This window comes from Chroicocephalus ridibundus, chromosome 1 (genome assembly GCF_963924245.1).
Source record: "Chroicocephalus ridibundus chromosome 1, bChrRid1.1, whole genome shotgun sequence".
In the NCBI taxonomy this organism is placed as follows: Eukaryota; Metazoa; Chordata; class Aves; order Charadriiformes; family Laridae; genus Chroicocephalus; species Chroicocephalus ridibundus.
In genome coordinates, this window is record NC_086284.1 from 96357922 (window position 1) to 96376470 (window position 18549).

General features: G+C 35.8%; 1 protein-coding gene across 3 annotated transcripts in view; it reads left to right on the top strand.

The window, feature by feature from the left end:
- Positions 1-18549, top strand: part of USP9X (ubiquitin specific peptidase 9 X-linked) — a 103974-nt gene that overhangs the window by 1716 nt on the left and 83709 nt on the right. Inside the window, exon 1 of one of the 3 annotated variants that reach the window (XM_063343993.1) lies at positions 16569-16588. The exons of the other annotated variants lie outside the window; for them this stretch is intronic. The gene's annotated coding sequence lies outside the window, so the exon portion shown is untranslated. Of the gene's footprint in view, positions 1-16568; positions 16589-18549 lie in introns of those variants that run through there. 3 annotated transcript variants of the gene reach the window in all.

Consider the following 18549-nt stretch of genomic DNA (forward strand, 5'->3'; position numbering starts at 1 on the left):
AAAAAATTATTTCAGAGAAGAATTGTTCTAATTAAATGTTCAAGGGACTCCAAGACTTACTGTAGGCATGTTGTGTCTGTCTCAGCTGTCTTCATGTTGTCTGTACAACTTGATTTATATTCACAGTTCTGCAGTTGTATTCATATCACTGGGCATTTGTATAAGCGCAAAGACCCTATGAAGTCACAGGCTCAAAGCTAGCACGAGGCCCACTTTTGCTGACCTAATTGCAGAACTGGGGCCTGTATTTTTAAAAAGTTGTTGAATTTAGATATTAACATGCAGTGTTAAGTATTCTGGTGGCAACACTTGTTATGGCAGACAAGCTAGGTAACCTGTGTTTTTCAGCAGGCTTCTCAAATGCCTGACAAATGGATATTAAAATTGGTATGTTTAGGAGGAAAGGATTATTGATGGGTGTTCACAGGATTGAGCTTTATTGATTATGGAATTGAAATGGTCTCTCTAGTAAGAAAGATTTAGGGGTGACTGGTATCTGTAGGCAGCTTACTTTATTCTCGATCTTTTAAGGTTTAACTTTGAGAAATTGGCAGGACTCCCCACCATAAATGTTCCTGATCAAGTAAGATGTTTATTTCATCTAAGCCATGCATGGGGGTGTTGGTTTTTTTTTTGTTTGTTGTTTGGTTTTCTTTGTTTTGGGTTTTTTTAAATAATGCTTTTCATTCTTTGAGTTGAAGTAATGTTTATTCTTTAAACCAATGAAATACAGTAGCTAATACCAGAATTTTGGGTAAAATTAAATAAAATACATGTATTGATTATTCTGTTGCAATACCTTGGGCAACGGTGGTGATTAATGATAGCTTTGAACAAAAAACATAAACATAAAACTGCAGTGGAAGAAACTCAAATATCATCACGTTTTTTTTTGGGGGGGGGAAATGTAGCTGAAAGTAAATGTAAGATTGTATCGTAGTAACTTTTTCGTCCCCCTCCAGTACCTTTTGTACTTTTCTTTCCTGTAGGTTTTCTAAATGATATTTCTTTTGAGTAGCCACTGTCTTAGTGTTTCCAGGCTGCTGGAATTTGCCCTTGTGGTGGTACTTGTGCCCATTGAATTGACAGGAAGACTGCATCTGGAGGTGATAATCAATAAGGATAGTGGTAGCAAAAGTGTTTACTCTTTCTGTATCAGTGGAACACTGTCACCCTTACATAAACATTTTATTTCCCACTTTGTGGTGCATTTGTACTCAGAAATAGACGAGTGCAACTATTCTCTGTTCTAAATGCACACTTTTAGTTTTATGCATTTTATTAATATTCTGGAATCCTTACAAGTGAGACTCGGGATAAAAAAAATTAGTGGATTAGTGTCTAGTCAACAAAATTAAATAGACCTTTAAGAAAGTTAAGGTTCCTGTAATACCTTTGTTCCAGCACATCTTCTATTTAAAATTGATATTAGTTTAGAATTTTCCAATATGAATACAGGTTTGGGTAAAAATAGATAGGAATTCAGTTATTTATTAGTGGAACAAACTATTTTTAAATGTCTTTTAAGTTATGTTTCTGTCAGGTGTGTATTGAAAATATTTCCATGGGAAACATTTCTGTCTTTCCTGCTGCAGCTTAGAAATAAGTTCAAAACTTATTTCAGGTATTTGAATTGCAAGCACTTTTCTCTTAGGCGGTATTCTCTCTGTGTGTGTATATATATTTTATTTTTTTTTTTTCAGAAATACTGTTTTTTAAATCCTAAAAGATCTAAAAACTGTACGTATATTTTGAAAACATCCTCAGCAGGATAGCCTCATTTGTGAATTTAATGAATCATAGGTGTCCCTCATTGTTTTTCACTTAAAGCATGATTATTCTTTTTTAAAAGAAGCGAAACACCTTCCCCCCCCCAAAAAAAACCAACCCTCCCAAAACTGTTGCACTTTAATTTTTTCTTGTAATCACAAACATCGTTTAATCAAACCAGTCCAACAGTTGCAGAGACCAGTGTGAGTTGGTTGTCTGAAGATGTAAGAAACTTTGCTTGTGTTTTCTGTTTACTTGAAAAGCTGCATGTGTGAAGGCTTTTGTGTCCTATAGAAAATTGTTTCCTGGGTATTAGTATTAATCTGAGCATGCGGACATGGTTTCTCTTGTTTAGGTATCTTAAATTTTTCTTAAAACATGGATATGTCTCCTCTTGAAACTGTGTACCAGTTTTGTTATTTGTATCACCCATGTTTAAAATCAGAGTTCAAAATTTAAATCTGTACTTGAGGGTATGTTTTGGGAGCACAGCTTGATAAAAGTCTATCTTTTGTTGTAGTACCTTGCCTTTCGCAAAGCTAGCAATGCTTTGTGCTGTTGCTGTAGGCTTGTTTGTGGTATATAAATACACAACTTTTTTTTTTACATAAGTGAGCTTTGTTATGCATACTGCCCCCTGACACAAACCTAATGAAAACGGAATTAAAAATTAAGCTATACTGCTATACCTGCCCTTTACCATCAGTTTAGCACCTTCACCACAATCTCTCTTTTGCTCCATTTTTCTTAGCAAGTTTTCGTAAGAGGTTCTTACTCTGTAATATCCAGTAGTGACAAATGTTAGTTGCTTAGCAGTTTCACCAAGCAGTTGGTTGTGTTTAGGAAAAGAGGTTTGGTAAACCTTTGTATTTGAGAATGGTGGTTAAAAGAAACAGTCTTCCCATAGCAGAGGCAAGGGATGGAAAGAAGATCTTTCATAAGCACGTGCTTGCATGCAGTGAGACACTAATTTTTCTACCTGGGAAGTTTGAACTACTTTGGATTCGTGTGTTAGAAAAATGCACTGACGTTTTTCATATATTAAATCTAGTTTTTGTTCTCTTGTTTATGTGGGAACATCTTAAAGGTCTTCCAGTGTTACAATGAATTCCAATTTTGTAATGAGTTGAGACACCTTTTTAAAACAGTTATGTTCTTTTTGCTGTCTCTGTTATGCTTAAGGTTGTACCATGATTTGGGAATATTGTTAACAGAGATTCCCTCTGCCCTTCATGACAGAACCATGGTTTGACTTAGATCTTCTTGTTTAGAGTCTTGAATAGATACTTAGTGGCAGAAAGCCCGTCTGTCATGACTTTGCACCCTCAAAATGTCAACTATTGCATTTCCTTGACATTTGTGTCCTCTTGAGCCCATTGTCTGCTTTGAGCACTTTCTGTAGATTTAGTTTAGTAAAATCATTTAAAATATTTAGTGGTGGTAAGGTTATAGGAGAGCTGTTAATAGTTTTGCTTGCAATAAAGGAGAGGAGGAAAGTATGTAAGGTCTTAAAGTAGCCAGTTGTGACTTAGTGTAAAATCTTTTTACTTTTTTTTTTTTCTTAAGGGAGCTTATCAGCACAGCCAGTTCCTTTTGTGTTTTCTGTTGTGAATTTTCTGATACTTGCTTCATTTTATAAGAAGCCATTACATACTCATTTGAGACTTGAATTCAATCTGCTTGATACCAAAGCTTTTTGGTTGCCAGCTGCTGATGTGTTTTGAAATAAAAATTAAAATTGTGGGAATAAAAACCATCTTGATATATGTATGTTCACAACCTTGCTTTCTGAAGGAAACATTACTGATGTATGGTTTTCTTAAAGGATTAGTTAGTATTAACTGTGAGAGTGATTACTTGCTTTTGGTTAACTTTTTGTTAGTACACCTCCAAAAGAGATCCATGGGATTAAAAATCTAGCAATGTTTTGAATGCAAGTATTTTCAACTTTTTTCATGAAGTTAAAATGAAGACTGCCGTAGAAGTGATGGATAGCTATCAGGAACGTTATCATGGGAAACTTTTATTTGTAGCATCCTTGATCTGCTTACAAAACCAGTATGTAACCCTGTTTTGTGATTTAGTTTTCCTTACATGTGTAACTGCCAACAAAAAAAAAAAGTGATGTTCTTGCATGTAGATCTTTGCATGGACTTAGCAAATTACACTGTTTAGTAGTTAGCATTTAGCCATGAATTCACTCATAGGAGGGGAATTCCACATTGCATCATTCCTTAAAGATGTACATCTGTGAATGGAGAACTCTAACAGAAGAAACCTTTTTCCCAAATTTCCAAGTACATGCAGGGAATTTCAGGGCTAACTTTTCATTAAGCTTTAATATAAAATACGCAAAACTCAAGCAATAGAAAACTGTCCCTAGAAGAGCCTTTGTTTAAGACAAGGAATTCTTTTTTCTTTTTTTTTAACAGCTAAATGGCAACATAGAATGACACAAAAATGTACGTTATGAATTCCATAGGCTTCAATCCTTAAGCCACTTAATTGCCGCTTGATCTTTTGTCTAGCTTCAGCGGGACTAGGTGTGGGAAGAGGAAAAGGTGGTGTTTTGCATAAGCATGGTCTTAGCTATAATGATCTGAAATGGTGAAATAAGAAAAAGGATATAGTTTACAAATGTATTCAGTAAAGAAAAAACAGTAGTAGTGTGTGCCAGGTAGGATCCCTCTGTTACCAGACAGACTTTTTTGGTTGGAGGGGAGCATCCTTGCTAGCACTGTGGTATGGGGTAGTGGTGACAGGCCTGTTCTCACTGTGGATGGAAGTTCAGTTTTTCTTGCCCAGAAATGAAAATTGACAGTGAGGGAAAGTAAGTGTCTCTTACTTTTCTAATATAAAATGAGAATGAACATTGTTGTCAAAATACACTGGCATCTCAGTAAATGAGTCCTGCATCTTTTGGTGTTTAGTTTTTCTGCTGTCTTAGCAATTAAGTATTTCAGTGTTTTTGAGTAGGTTTCAACAGAACAAGTCCATGAATTTGAAAGTTAAATAAGGAAGGTGGATCTGCTGAGCTTAATTTGTAGGTGGATAGGTTGGTAAAAGACCAAAACTTTGATAAACTAAAAGCTTAGTTTGTATTTTATATTAGAGTTTGTATGTTTCTAATTTAGAAACAAAATGTTAATTGTTTGGTGATTTCTGGCGTTTCCTTTTTATGTATTTTCTTGAATCCTTTAGTTGTGAGGGTTTCCATTATTTTTTTATAAATTGTGACATAAACTCTCTGGAGCTTGAAGGTGAAAACTCCAATGACTTGTTCTGCAGTTTCAGGCTCCAGTTTTGCACAGCCTTCCATATGCCTTGGCCTGTCTTCCGGACAGTGCTTTATTAATCACAGTAGGACCTTAAAATCCCAGGTGCTTTTCCTTGCTGCTTCTAATTGTGTGTGTGTGTGTACACACAGACATGCAATGGGGTGTTTTTAAGATGATGTGCTGTCACTTTTCCCTAGGTGAGGTAGTACTGTCAGGTTTCTTAAGTGCTTTATAGGTCTCTTGCTGTGTCAGAGTTTCTTCATGATAGTTCTGGTAATTAGATGGGAAGATAAACCTCTAGATTATCTAAAAATTCTTACTCTTCATATTCTTGTATCAGTTTAGCCAGATTGCTGTGGTTGACAGTTTGTATCGTGTCTAATGAATATATAACTTGAAACATGGATTTTGCCTTATGGCATTTGAGAAGCCATTAGGTCCTTTCCCTTTCCTTACCAGTTTTATGATTGGGAAAAGTTGGAAAAAATTTTCATAAAATGAAAAGCTTTGAAGTGAAATTAAAAGTTTCATTTTCATCAGTGGCAATGGATGCAGCAAGGTTAGCATAGTGGTAGTGAAACCTTGCTGGAAGCTAATGTGTCTTCAGCCATGCAAAAAAAAAACCCCATTTCATCAGTATCAGCCTCTGATTAGCAGGTGTATGACTGAAGTTTTTTTGCTTTTGTGTACCATTCTAAGATTTTTGACCAGATGAAGGAGAGTTAGGTAATGCATCCTGTCATGAATTTTCCTTTTTCTTTGTATCACTTTCCTGATAACGGAATGAATTTTTAGAACCAGTTGCAACTTCTGGATGTGGTGCCTGGAGGCAGCTGGATGAGGATAGACCAACATGATGTTGCCTTAGTTTTGTTGCTGGCAAGTAGTAGCCTAAATGAGAGTTTGACTTGGAGGTTCATATGCACTGTGTTGATTGATCCTTAGTTGGTACTTCAGAAGATCATCTTATTCTAAAATTGAAATTGTACTTGATGCTTGATGTGCTGTTTGTTTATATGCTTTATATTTACTTAGGTGTGAGTATCACACAGGAAGATTGAGTTGTAGAAGTTGTATACGTTATCTAGACCAGCAGCAAGTAAACTAGCAGTTGAGAGCAGAGAATCAAAATCTCTCCTGTGAGAGCTGCTTCATGCTTTTAAGTATGTGCTAACACTGTACTGCACCTAAATGCAGTTTGAGGTGTTTTCAGTGTTGATGAGCCACTGTGGTTCTTCATGGGTCTGAAAATGAGATAAATAGTAGTAGTTCAGACTTACCATGAAGACTAACCCTTTAGTTCTACTTTCGATTATTCTAACAGCAAAATTGTGCTTTAAATGTGAGTTTATCATTGTATGTCATTTAACTTCTAAATGACAGTTGTCCCGTAAAATTCTTTATTCTGTATCATTTTAACATAATCAGCTTCTCTAGTGTATTTGACGAATTTAAGTTCTTTTCCTGGAAATTCTGTGACAGAAATGGAGGGGTGAGAAGCCTCAGCAACCATGTTGATAGTTAAACAGTTTAGCTGCAATGGTTGTTTCCATCTGTAGGAATTACGAAGACGTTATTTTGGGGGTACATTTTTGTAGATCGGTACAGTAGGTATAAAACCTTTTCTTTCCTTCTTTCACAAGATCTAGAAATGTTTGTTTTCTCTTAAGATACTTTTCGTGATTTTTAAGATGTTTTCTCTTAATGAGAAATGAGGAATTTTTTGTTTAAATTTTTGGAGTTTGCTCGTACTTGCCTGTTTGGTCTGGTGTTATTAGTCTACTTTAAAGAAACATTGTGGTGAGATTTTATTGATCTGATAAAATTAGTGTCTATGCATTTGCCTTTTTTTCTTTTATGGCCTGGATATCTTCTGCTTTATTCATTCTTTGTTTTCTCATGCAGTTTTTCCTTGGAAATGTTACTTACAAATTCGGAGTGCCCAGTTGTTTTAGTGGGTATCTTCCTTTGGACCTTTTTTTTTTTTCCCTCTCATACTTCTGTGTAGCTAATGTTTTGTTTCACCAAAATTGGTGAGTTTATGTGTATACTTTGGAGAGACTTACTTGCTGGGAAGAAAGTATCTTCCTTACAGATGACAACTTGTCACAGGGTGCGTATAATCAGTTGGAGTTTTTCTTTGCTTTGCTGAATTTTTAAATATGAACTTGATGTTTGAGGTACCTTATTTTTGCTCAGATGCTTGATAAGTGCAAGTGAAGAGTTTGATTCCCTCTCCCCCCCCCCCAAGCTGAAACATAAATTGAATTTGGATATGAGTATTACTTTTTTCCCCAGCTAAAGTACGTATTATTCATTAGGACTTGAGATTTGTAGTATTTCAGAGTGGATTCCACAGCAGAACTAAAAGCTTCATTTTTAAAATGCTTCCATTATTCATTTTTCAGTTGAATTATCAGATGTCTCAGTGAAGTTACTTAAAAATCATGTGCGGTGAAAAACAGATGAAGAGAGCCTTGAAAAAAATGCACAAGTCATAAGTGGTAAAACGTTTAAATAGATTAAGAGGGTTATTTTCACTTGAGCCATGGGTAATTTAAGAAAATTCCTCTAAGTTTACATAGAAGTAGAAAATGGGCAAGTGTGAGAATTAAACTTGTCATTAAACCAGTGGGGTTTTTTTCCCCCACCTAATTATGAACTCATTCTCCCATTGGATCCTTGACTCATTCAGTTTGGAAGATGTATTGAAGTTGGATTGTCATTCAGTATTTTATCTTTGGAATGCATTCTGTAAATGCATATGTTACATCAGTCTAAATCCCATACTGAGTAGTAGAGTTGTTATTCTGTTAATAAACCTGATAGGTGCTTATCACTCTCAGCCTGTACATTTCCAAAGCACTAACATACCATTTCTCACATCGCTCTGTAAATTAAAAGGCTTGTGTTGTCTTTTGTTTTATTGATGAAGAATTGAGGCACAGAGGCTGTAAACTTCAAAATTACCTCCTGTCATAAGTTTTTAATTGATTTTTATTTGATGTTCAGGTGTCAGAGAGACAATTTATGTTGGCTTAAGTTGCTGTTGTGCTCCCTTGCTCTTCCTTGGGTTTGCCTTTATCTTGGTACCCAGAAAGATGAGAGGAGGATGAAGAGGTTAATGTGAAAAATCTGTGGTTTCTCTAGCAATGTATGTGAACAAGACACAGACAATTAACTTCTTGTGAGTTTCTATATAGCTGCCTTATAACCCATAGATTTCCCTTTGACTTCTGCGGTTCTGTTTCTTTTCTTGTGAAACATCATTTAACTTCTGCAACAAATAAGATATGGACAATTTTTCTTTCTGGTGCCGCAGTTGATTACTGTCTACCCAGGGGACTTAGTTTGATGGAAATGAACTGTAGTTTGATGGAAATGAAATTACAGTAGAAACCAGATTACTCTGAAAATCCCAAATTATGTAGGAGAAAAATGACAAACTGAGCCTTTGACAAATTTAGAGAGCATGTTCTGTCTGTTTGTCTCTCACACAGACACAAAATTTTGTGGTATTAGAATTTCTTTTGCTAAAAAGTAGTAAAACGTTAGCTGTCACAGTGGATACAACTGTTGTACTCAGTTACTCATACCCTGTCATCTCTAATTCGAGGGTTTTTGACCTGAATTTCCAGATATTTGAATCGTGCAGTCTTGTTTACTGTTTCCTAACTCTAGCCTTTTTTTCTTTTTGTCAGCAGAAGTAAGATTTTTACCAGCTTCTGTGTTTCACATCATCTGCTTTACCTGCTGTAGCTTTGTCACTGATTTATGTACTTGTGGTCAGATTATTCAAAGTGGTACTGCTAAATTAATTTTCCTGGCTCACTGCAATCTGTTACGTCTTTCACTGTCTTTATCATAATTTCCAGGGCAAAGACTGTTTTTTGCCTTCACCTTCTTAGACTTCTCACACTTAGCCTTATTTGCTCCACTACTTAGTATTTCTTTCATGACTGAACTTGTACTGTTCATGAACTGACATTCCTGGCATTTATCATATACCAAACAGCTTTCTCTGTATGCTTTTCCTGTGATGTCCAATATGCTTGAGAAAAATTTCATCTTTATGACGTTTCTGTGTTGTCAAGACTCATCTCTGCTCTAATATATGTGAACCTCGGTTGCTATCATAGCTAAATATGTGCTAACTATAATTATCCATATTCTGTTTCCTTCCTTTCTCCTCCTCTTTCAGGGTATATTTCATGGTAGATTTGCAGTGACGCTGAAAGAGTGGGTTCTATCCATGGTTATATATTCTGCCTGTTTCTTTTGCCATTGTTAGTGTTCCTATGGCATGTGAAGCAGCTGAAAGCTAAAATGATTTTCATTCCTTTCCCCCAGTTACCTTTCAGCCAGATTGGCTTCTTGATCTGGCTGACTATGTGGTGACGCAGGGGCTAATGCTAGAGGTGAGAAGGTGGTTAGGATGAAAGTGAGCAAGCAAGAGCGTCCTCCTTCTCTTCTTGTGGCAGTGGAGACTTACCTGGTTTCAGACAGACTGTGAAGCTGTACCTTCAGCTAAGGTTTGTCCACATGCAGAAATACAATGAAACTTCTGTCCTAAAATTTACTAGGATATAATACTCTTACTGGGGATTAAGCTTGCTGTTTCTCGCTGAGGTTCCCACAGTGGAAGATCGATGTACACACTGCGGTGGCAAAACTACCTTATGTGAGTTCTGTTGCTGACACTTTGTGCTAGTCCCTAAAAAGAACGGTTAAAACATTCCTCTTGTCTTTCTTGGCCTGTTGGTGGATTCAGCTGAAAACTGGTATCTTTATAGTCTATTTTGTGTACAGAAGGGATATGCTCTTTAGCAAGGGGGTTTATGGGATTTATAAGTTAACCATTTTCAGTGCAGGGAGATTAATAATAATGTGTGTTTTGGTTGCTTTTTTGTGTGGTGGGTTGTTTTCTTGAATGATGGTTTTCAGAGTTTTTAGACCTGTCCTTAGGATGTGGTAGTAGTTGATCATTATCTCCTGCATTTCTCAATAAAGAAGGTTATGACATGCTTTTTGATAGGTTTTCTAGATAAAGGAATATGAAGTTTCTGGGACAGTGGAGTCACTTTTTGGTTCTGTGGGGCAGTGGGTATAGTGGAAATAACTCTCCTGTTTCCAGCTCTGCTTGATTCTCAACATACTTTCTAGGAGCTTCCTTTTGTTCTTATCCAACTTCCTCTGCATTTACCTTTTTGCATTTATATAAACTGCAGCCTTTGTTGCATTGGCAGAAGGAGCATTAAGACAGAAGGCAAAACTGCTGTTCCTGTTGCCACTTCTTATTTCCCTGCAGAGAGGCCAGGATTTTGAAGGGGAGTTGCGATACAAGTTCTCTGGAGCAGGTAGATCGTTTTCAGTGATTTCTTGAGCATTCAGTCTGCTTAGGCAGGTGGCTTGTATGAGTTTAGTTGGAATGGAGCATGTTTAAGGCAGACAGTCTTAAAAATTAGCTATCATCTTATAACACCTCTACTGAGATTGTGCAAGCTTGATTTTTCAGAGCAAGTATCTTCAGACTGAAATGGTTGTAAGGCAACAGGAAATGGCAAAATGCTTACTTGCAGATAACTAGCATGGAACTGTACAAAAATCTCCAGGCTGAGTTAGGCAGTTGGTACATTGAAAACTAGTTGGAAGTTTGGCTAAGTTTGTTAAGCAGTTATGAAGAAGCTTATTGAAACATGAATTTTAACGCTGATATCACTTCTGTATTTGAGACATTTTAAATTATGCATGATGATGGTAGTGTCTGAGTTCCTGTGCTTAGTTTGTGCTTTCTGATTGAATATTACATGAAAAGCAGAGGTTTTTTTTAAAAAAAAAGTTAAATTAAGGTTAGTACAATAATGCGAATACTTAAAGTATTTGAATTTAAAGCATTTCAAAATATCTAGGTATTTCACAAAGTTAATTTTGTCATGATTCAAGAACGTAAAATGCTTCCAACTTAATGTCTGGTTTAGATGCTGTAACATGCTTTAACTATTTGCAGTTAACCAAGCAATAAGTTGCGTTAATTTTATACTTTGATGGAAATTTTCTATTATTTGTTGATAGTGTCACAGGATATTAAGAGTATAGACTTTGAATAATTTTCTTTAGTGTAATGTTTAACATAGTTTAGAAAAGCCCTTAAATTCTTATTATAAAACATGAAGAGAGTCAGAAGGGGCTAGCCTGATTTTTGCAGGCTGACTTTAAACTTCAGTTTTCTAACAGAAGCCTTATAGTACAATTGTGGTAGTGGCATTGGGTATTGCATGCTGTGGTGGTACGTCAGGTGCTGTGTCTAAGCATGAATTAACAAAGAATAGCATGCAAGTAAAATGTATTAAAAAATAACATGTAGTAATAGCCATAATTCATTGGCTGAATGACTTTCAACAATGTTTCGAATATTTATAGTGCTGAGTCTTGTAAAGCCTTAAGTGGGGTATACTATAAATAATTTTGTGTTTTAAAGCCAAAGTGGAATGAACCTGGAAGATGCCATTATGCTTCCCTTCAAATAATTGAGAAAGAATGAAGGAAGCAAAAGCCATTCAGCACTGACGGGTAGCCTGGTATAGAATGTATGAACCTCATCAAAAATAACAGAAGTCGCAATATATTTAGGTATCTCTCTGGCAAACCAGGGCTACTGATGCTACTGAACATGAGAAATGATGATTTGAACGTTTGTACAGTTTGGTGGGATCTTCCAAGGATGGGATGTTGAAGTGTTGCTTCCTTTATTGCTCTGTTCCGCAGGAAGAATTGAAGTTGTGAATAGTATTAAAATGCGCCAGTATAGCAGATCAAAGGGAGCGCTTTTGGTTTATACTTTTGTCATTAAGTTTTTAGATTTTTGTCTGTAGTTAATGTTATCTGTAATTTTTAGACAGTTAGACTAGATGATCATCGTAGGTCCCTTCCAACTGAAAAATATTCTGTTCTTAAATATTCTGTTCTATTCGTTGGAGGAAGAGGTGGATACTTCATAGTTTTAACTTTATCAATCCTGCCTACAAAATTGTGCTAAAAAAACCTGAGATTTCTTTGTGAGCGAGCCCTGCAGCAAAAGAAAAACACAACTTCCAAGAAAGTTTCAAAGGTCAGCAGAGCTAGAGGATAAAGGTTCTTAGCAGTCATAAAAGGTTTGAGCCCAACTCCCCAAAAGAAGTGAGATGCTTTGTCGTCGCTTTTTGGAATTTACAAAACTCATGTTCTTTTCTGGTTAACCGTAGGACCTGATTTAGAGAGAAAGTATAGAATCTAATGCAACCTAAAATAACAGTAAAAACTTCCTGCATAAGTTGCAGAACTAAAGTTTTGGATATGTATCAGTCGTTTTGCTGCTACCCTCACAGTATCTGATGTGAACCTCAAAGCTTTTGTGAAGTTAAAAGTCCAAGGATTTGATCATGAAAGGATTATCCCTTCCTAAAGATGGAATTGAAGGAGCTTCTGAAGTGGCTAAGAAACTGGAGTTTGCAGTTTGGAAGAAAAATCTGTGTAGATGCATCAGCATTTGTTTATTTACATCAACCTGAATGAATATTGCAGACTGCTTATGTCAAATCTGAGCAAAATAAAAAAATCCCCAAAACATTCTTTGCTGTGAAATGATGTAATGTCCAAATACAAACAAAATCAAGTAGGCTTAAGCTACTGCAAAGTGTAGTATTGAGGACATTGATCTCACAAAATGAAACGAAAGTGAAACTGGCAACTTTTTACAAACAAAGTTTTTCTTGTTTTAATTTGCTCCAGTACTTTAAAAATGGGTACTGCTCAACACAAAAACATAAATGTAATAGACCATTTTCTTACGTTAGCTGAGTTGTGTAAAAAGTTAACATTAACAAGATAAGATTTGATTTGTAGAAGCTAGTATACTTCTTGGATTGTGTGAATTGAATTTCTTGCTGAGTTCTTGTGTTCAAGAAGACCAGACTTCGGTAAAAATGGTGTTTAGTGCTCTCTTTCTGGCATGATTTAATTCCTTTTAAGAGCCTTTTGGCTTTGTTTTTTAATGCTGAAGACTTAACCGTTATTCTTTCCTGTGCATAGCTGGTAGTAATTTTTTTACACTCTGATAGTAGTGATGTTGTAACGAACCTATTAAACCTAGACCTTTCTCCCCATTTAGTTCTGTATTTTCGCTATATTTTATATCTCCTGTCTGCTTTAATTTCAAATGCAAATTTGTAACAATATCACGGTACTTAGTTCCTTCTGTGTTGGAAGACAGAATTCCTAACCCCTTTCAGTGGGAGAATTGCAATGGATGGAAATACTTGTTACTTGGTGTTCTGGGAATGCATTCAGCGTCCTCCCCTTCTTTCTTGATATGAAGAGCGGTATTACTGAATATATTACTCTTCATTATTTACACTTTACAAGTTGAGTTTAAAGATGGTTTCTGTGTATGGACATTATTTTTAATTGAAAGGGCATCTGTATATAGTTGGTAGTGATATTAGCTGGTCGTCTTAGATCTGTGTGCTATTTCAAATGTTTTCTTACATGACTAGCCAAAGATTTGCAAAACACACATTTTAGATGTGTTGGTTCTGTTCTTGAAGTCTACAACTTAAAAGCTCTTAGCATGAAATAATATCTTACTATATTTATAACTTTGGGCTTCAGAACTGAAAAGGAAATATTATGCCATGTGTAGAAAATTGTGTATCTCTTCTCAAAAGTTGTAGAGGAAAAGCAGGTCCTCGTTGCTTTTTCTGATTTTATGTGCTTGATTGACAATGATTGCTTTTTTGAAAAGAAAATGTCAGTTAGAAATACAGTGTGTAGAGTACTTACCTGCTGCCTTCTCAGTTCTTTTTCTCCTTTGATAGGCCCAAAAGTTGAAGAGAGTAGAAATAGTCTTAAAAGGACGTCTTTACTCCCTTATTGCAAGGGAGCAAGATAAATACCAGTTGGAAACTCCAGAACACTTAGTCTGCCTTGGAAGTGGATGGTCTCTGGTGTTCTGTTCTGTGGCCAGTCTTCTAATGGGTTCAGGTATTTGATTCAGCATGTTGCATTCTCACCTCACTGGGGCAGCTAATTGGTGTGGAGGCTATCTTTGTTGCTGCTAATTTTTTTTCTAGATCTGAAAGGCTGTAATTCACAAGTTTCATATCAGTTCTGAGACCAAAATTATAAGCTGCTGTTAAAAAGACAACAGTCCTGAGATTTATTGTTGCTACAAAATATAATTGTGATATTCACATGCTGTTGCTTTTCTAGACTAATCGTGCTTCTGGTCATATTTCCCAATATATATGAAGTTTCCTTTATGACCTTTTTTTCTAGGTGAGTGACCTGATCCTTGGCTATGTTAGTGCACGTTTTATTGTGCCAAATGTATCAGATGATCCAGATTACTCTGTGACATGTTGTCATTGTTTATCACCCCATTGTTTTGTGTGCCATGTGCAAAATTTATTAGTAATTTTATAGTTTTGTCTACGTTCCTGCTAATATTGAATAGTATGGGACTGAGAATTGGTATGTGAAGTGTTTGTCTAGGAATGTTGTTCCTGTTTGTTAAAATTGTGGTGTTAATTCTGTTTTCAATCAGTGGAGATTATTGGGCTTTTTAAACCTGTTTTGTTTATTGTAAATTTAATCACACAAGTATGTAAAAACGCAGTACAGAAATTCAGATAGTCAGTAACGTCTTTCACATTTATGATAAAGTGTTAAATTGATCTTATTTATTACACCGTGGGAAGTTACATTAATGGCCGTGAGTTTCACTAAACGGGTGTATGTCCAGAGATGGTAGCTTGATTTCTTCTCTCCATTCCCCCTACTCCCCACCCCCTTCCTTTCTGTGCTATTTTGGACTATATCCTGTTTTTCAAGATCTAGTAGAAGTTATGTCTGCAGATTTCTCTGGATTCTTGATCATATCTTAAAAATCTTCAGTGCAGCTTATCTGGGTTTTCTGATTTTAAAATATTTAGTATAAGTTGTTTTAATATATTACATTCTAAATATTGGAAACTGAGTTTTTTGTTATGATATTGATGCATCTTTTGTGTTTAGATTCAGAGCAGGAATACTACTTAATATCATGGCAGAAGAGGCTGAGATGCTTATCATTTATTTAATGATTTATATGGTGGTTGCTAGGATGTTTTAAATGTATTATAAATGATAATCATATGTGTGTACTAGGAAATACATATTAGCTAAAAAATAAGGATAATCAATTAGAATAAATTTGAAGACTGTATTAAATGAATGGCATGAAGAAAAAAATTTTTTTGGATACATCGTTCTGTTTTGTTAGTATATTGCAATATGTTCATGCAAAATTAAATTTTGTTTTAAGTGCAAGAAAAATGAGATGTTTTCTGCAAGGTATTTTCTTCAAGGTATTTAAAAGATGGGTAGACATAGTGCTTAGAGATGTAATTTAGTGATGGTTTTTGTCAGAGTTAGGTTGATGGTTGGACTAGATGATCTGAAAGGTCCCTCCAACCTAGGCAATTCTATGATTCTACTTGCATTAATATACAAACCTATATGTTCTTCTGAAACAGCTTTAAAGATTCATTCTACTAGGAAACCGAGCCTGTTGCTATTACTGTCCTGTTGTTTTCTGAACTACTGCTTGATATTGTTATAATTAATAAAAAAAGCCAACCTTTCAATGCTAGTACAGAAATACAGTTTACATCTGTATGCTTTTATGAAGAATATTAATTGTCAAGAATTGTAGGCTGTATTGTGTGCATCCTCATGCAGAGAAAACATGGAGATGAGTATTACTGTGTAAACTTAGGTTTCTGGTCTATTGTCTCTTTCAGACTTTGTAATGCATCCCATTCTGTACGTTCCCAAAACTTTTCTTTGCCCTTTTATAGTGTGCTTCAGCAGCTAGTAGGAAGCCATTGATACCTCAATGCTCAGCAATTTTTAAATTTCCTCTATTCCCCAATGCTTTGCTGTAAAAATTAATGTCTTGCTGAGAAAAGCCTTTATTACGTGAGTGAATTTTTTTAAAATATTTTTTTTCTTACCCGTAATACTGGGAATATATTTTGATTTTTCCCATTGACCTTTGAGCACCAATAGTAATGCTCTTTGTAGCGAAAAGGCAGAGCAGTCAAGTTCAATCTGAATTAACGTTAAAAGTTAATTATCCCTTTTTAAAATGAAGTAAGATTTTAAAAAAGTCTTAGTAGCGTAACATCTTGGCAATTATTAGGATTTGGATTAATGCTTTTAGGAACAAAAAGTGTTCTTAAAGTGTTCTGGATGGTGAACTTTGATGGCCCTTTTCCTTCTGTCATTCAGATATATTGAATATCATTGAGGATACAGTTTCATCCCAGTGGAACCAGTGTAACTCCCACTGAAAGCTCCCAAGAGTGAAGGAATGGCTGTACTGGGCGAGAAGCTCAGTCTTGCTCAGCGTTCTGTCCAGGACACTGTTGTGAAACATATGCCTGCAGAAAAGCAGGGCAGCAGGGCCACAGCTTGGTGAAGGGACCACTGTTATCTTATCTTAGCTACACTTAGTCTCAACGGTAAGCTTTGAAGTGGGGGGAAAAAATAAAACAACAAAAACAAAAAAACATTTGCTGATTTCGTATGTAAGGAACTGACTGCTTGCTTTCTTGGTGCTCTATCTTTGCTGTTCTCCTCTATTGATTGTCACATGAGCAAAAGACTTCTCGTTCAGAACACGAACTGAAATAGACTTTTCTGTTTGGTAGCCAGACCTAAGCCTATGATCTGAAGGCTTGACCTCTTGTTACATTATCTGGGAAAAAGCATCATGTACCTTAAGTAACCAGTGGTACACTATCTAACTGTTAAATGCATCAAGGATTATTGACAAGTGAACGTCTTTCAGAGAAAGGCACTTTTTGCTGCTGTCCAGTTCCCTTTCAGGGCCTGACTTCATTGATTATTGCCTTGAAGTAAGATGGTCTTTTGAGTGGTGTAAGAGATTTCCTTGGGGTTTTTTTAAGTTTGAGGAAGTTATTCCATGTGGAAACAAGAAGTTACTACATTTAAAATATGTCCGTTTTGTTACCTTGACGTGCAGAGCCAAGTACTCGGTTCTCAGCCTTAGCTTGAATATAGTTTGCTTTGGTTAGAATTTCTTGGGCCCCAAGCTTGGCATTTCAATGAGAATTTTCTATTGAGACTGAAAAACTTTTGATGGAAGGGGGTCAGATTTAGCCAGAGAACCCTGAGGAAAGATTTTACTTGTAATCACCTAAAAACGGAATCTGAAAACTGTAAGCTTAGGCTATGTCTTACACCTGAAACAGTTAAATGTAGTCAGATTCTGCTCTTCATCAGTATGTTTCAAGTCCGGTTACATGAGAAACCAGTACCATTGTCCAGTTTTCTGTTTGGAAAATTTTTTTCAAAAGATTAAATAAATCACATGGTTTTGCTGTAACAGAGCTATATTTAAAAAAAAAAAAAATTGCTCTTTGTAGCATTAAACCTTCTATGTCTAGTTGTTTGGGTTTGTTTTGTTTTTTTTTTTAAATAGTGATGGGAGAAATACTGAATTCTCTGTCTCTGTTCTTGAATTGTACTACATGGACAAGGATTTTAATTCTCCTAACACAAGGTGTAAATATGGCATTTCCCTTTCTTTGAGTTTGTTGAACTTTTTGTTTTCCTCAAGTCTCGTTCGAATTAAGCTTCGGTCTTTGTCCTCAGAACTTTAAATTTTCAACCAGACCTCTGCGTAAGTTCCCCAGTGCTGTAAAATACAGGTGGAAACCAGCAGGAAGTCTGTAAGTCTATAACACAGATAATATTTGTATTTATTACTCAAGGAGGAGGAAACATCACTGCTTAAAACTGGCATTTTCTGCAGCGTTCCTCTACAGTCTCTTCAGCACAGAATGCTGCGTAGCTGGTACTTGAAGATTTGAATGCGTTTAGATGACTCCTTTGAGACCATATTTATGGGATTGAAAGTTGTGGTCTCTCTGCTTTGCCCTTGACCTGACAAAAGCAGTGATGCTTTCTTTTGGAAGTTCACTTTCTGTGCTTTTACTGCTTGCTTAAGTTCATGGGAATGGTAGGTGAAGGAGCATCTTGTATGAAATGAAGTCACATACCATTAAGTAGATGTAGCTTAGCTACACTTAGTCTCAACAGTAAGCTTTGAAGTGGGAGGAAAAAATAAAACAACAAAACCAAAAAAAACCCCAACCAAACCTGAAACAACTGAATACGTTTCAGGACATCCCTCTTTATTTTGTGGTATGATATTGAGGGCAAATAGTTGTATGTTTGCATGGATCTTCCCAGTGTTCCAGAAACTTAAGCTAACAAGTGTCTTCATTTCAGATGTATGATGTGGAAAGATCAACGAGAAACGTTTCTTGAAGTAACCTCGTTTTCAATGAGAATAGTTTTAGTTCGTAGCAATTACAGTTACTAAAAATTTTTTACTGTATGACTTAAAAATTTATTGCTTTGAAATAATGTGTCGGAGTCTGATGCAGTTGACTAA